Below are 3,127 nucleotides of genomic sequence, written 5' to 3' on the forward strand. Positions count from 1 at the left end.
TACGACTATATATAGTTTTAATTTTCACAATAACGAATAATTGTATTATAATAATTATTAATGGTCATTGCAAGACATTCGAGTCCGGCCAGTGAGTAATGTCGTAGGTAGTTCTGTCACAGAATATAATAATTTGGCATTTGTGTGAGCCGTGAATATAGCGTACATATTGTTATCATAATATTATTACCGTATGGCCACAGAATAACCAGAATGGACACTCGCTGAGCACTCAAAAATCTGTTCAATTTGGTGGAATATCAGTGTATCCATGTATATAATAAAAATGTAGAATTCTTTTTGTCTGGTCACACTGATAAGGGTTTGTTTACTTACTTACGACACCAGCTGTCCATATAGCTGCCTCTGTTCGGGCATTGATAATAGAATAGATTATTCTATAATCAATGGTTCAGGGAATAACAGTCGCGCTAGAAACAAAGAATAATGGGAATTATCTTTCTAACGGCAGCACTGATATTCCAACAGGTGTTGCAAATCTGTGCCCCATAAGAACCCATGTTAAACTGAAAAGGTGTCTCTTCTGGTTATTCTGTGGTATGGCCATAGAATACAATGGTATGGCTATACTATCACAGAATATTCTGTGATAGTAACAATCTCAAAACATGGTCATGTTTAAGCTAAGTGTGTACCACGGCTCCGTAGTTGAACATGAACGTGAGACAAATAAAGATGAAAATGCAGTAAAGAACCCTATCAAGTCAGTATATTACATAATGAATAATTAATATTAGTAGGTAAAAGATACTAATTAGAGTATTAGACTGAATACAAAATACAAATTACAATAATTTGTAGTAAAAAAGAATCATTTGTTTGTTATTGTAAATTATATACCTGCTATCGTTGATTGTGATTAAAGCTGACATACTTTTAGTAACTAAATTATTTTACCTAAAAATTACAAAATATTTAAAAAAAAAAATAGTATAAAATATGACACACTACATGTGCCTAGTACAGAGTACTAGGTAAATTGTAATTTGAAAATTTTATTAATTTAAGGAACTGAGCATCTCTGAACACGAGACAAATAAGGATGATAATTTAGTTAACGAAAAAACCTTCTCAAGTAAGCACATTAAGGAATAGTTTATATTAGTAGATAATAGGTACTAATTAGAGTATTAGACTGAATACAATTTTAATAAAAAAAAATCATTTGTTTGTTAATGTATAGTGTATCACCTACCTACATTGATTTATCTTCCTCATTTTAAAGTAATAATTAAATTGTTTTACTATTTGTCCATACAAGGAATTATCATTTATTTTATATTACAAACAATAACGTAATCATAAACATGGCTAAAATTATTACTAATACTTCTGTTTAGATGTGGTTACTATATTCAAGTTAAGAAAAATTGGGAAACTAACATGTTTTTTTGGTATGGGGGGGGGGGGGGGGGGGTAGCGCGACAGCATCACCATATTTATGCCTTTGACAATAAAGATATTATTATTATTATAATACTTTTGGGCCGGTATATTTCATCTCCACCTGGGCCGATATACTCCCAGTCTGCCCCTGGTTATTCTTTTTTTAATTACAAAGAAACAGGAAAATCACCACATGAGAAATTATTATTATGAAGTATAAGTATAAACTTCAAACACTCATACAAATATAATTCGGCTTCTTTGTCGACATTTTTTTTTTTTTTTTTGATAAAGGTAGAAAAAAATATGAGAAATCTTGTATTACATTTTCAACTCTTAAATTTAAAAAAAAAAAATTTTTTTAAATAATAAATATTATATTTTTATTTCATTTATTCTTCAAAAAGATAATGGGTCCCGCTGGACATGTTCGAGTCGGTTCTTAATTCTTTCGAATGTATAAATTGAAATATATACGCATTTAAAAGTTAATACAATTAAATAACTACAAAACATTTTTCTCACATGACTCTAAAATATCAATATAATTAAATACATATTGTGTCTGTATGAACGTGCATCAATAAATAAATCAACAATATATTTTAATGAAATGAAAATTGTAAATTAATATTTCGTTTTTTTCGATTAATTGATCATTTATAATTTATAAACTAAGATTTTAGAAAGGGAGTATAGGTTAATTTTATAATAATTACCTATCCCACACCACTATAAAAATGTGGAACTTTGTATGTTGTATTCTATAATATTTACATATCTATATTACCATTACATCTAATATTGCAACAATCGCTGATTTACTATTCTATTATTTAAGAATTATTTGTCTTGGGATTGTAGCTTTCTAGTTATATTGATTAGCTTAAAAACGTATTTTATATTTATTATTTACGTTGTATTATGCACCTTAGATACTATGATTATATTATGGATGGAGTCATATTATTCAATTAATACAAAAAAATATATTCGAAACTATTTTTTTTTGTAGAGACGAATCATCTCGCATATTTATTCACAGATAATTTTTTATTAAATCACCATATTAGGTTTTGAATATTGAATTGAAAAAATATTTTAATACCTAATATTAAAAAAAAAAAAAAAAATGAATACTATATAATAATGTAATAATTACTATAATAATTTAATTAAACCAGGGCGCATTTAAGTGTGGCTCCGGCTACTACAGCCCTGGGTGCCAGTATTTTGGTGGCGGCAAAATGTTGTCGTCGGATATATGTTCCCTTATTAGTTAATAAAACTTCTAAAATTTAAATTATTTCAATAACAATAAAATATCAATGTATTATGCTGTTTGAGATTAAAACAGCTAATGTATTTATAGCAATATAGCTAACAGCGTTCGAGAATTACTTCTATACCCAATGATAGTTCCTTAATACTTTTCCCAAATCTGTTGTAGTTCCAATATTCAATAGATAAAAGTTATTTATAATAATACGGAATATTTTGTTAATGCGTGCGGCCTTCTACAAAAGTACTACAAATTGTCAGTCTACAAACACGGGTGATTAGGGCATGGATTATCGCCGGCTTACAATATCTCTAAAATTATTAACTTCACAATAAAATTAGATTTTATAAACATTGAAGATCCTAATATTTTTGACAAGAAGGATTCTATACTTTTTTTTGCGTAAGTGTAATAGATAAGCGAAAAAGTCCATCCGTC

The sequence above is a fragment of the Acyrthosiphon pisum genome, chromosome A2 (assembly GCF_005508785.2).
Source record: "Acyrthosiphon pisum isolate AL4f chromosome A2, pea_aphid_22Mar2018_4r6ur, whole genome shotgun sequence".
Lineage (NCBI taxonomy): Eukaryota > Metazoa > Arthropoda > Insecta > Hemiptera > Aphididae > Acyrthosiphon > Acyrthosiphon pisum.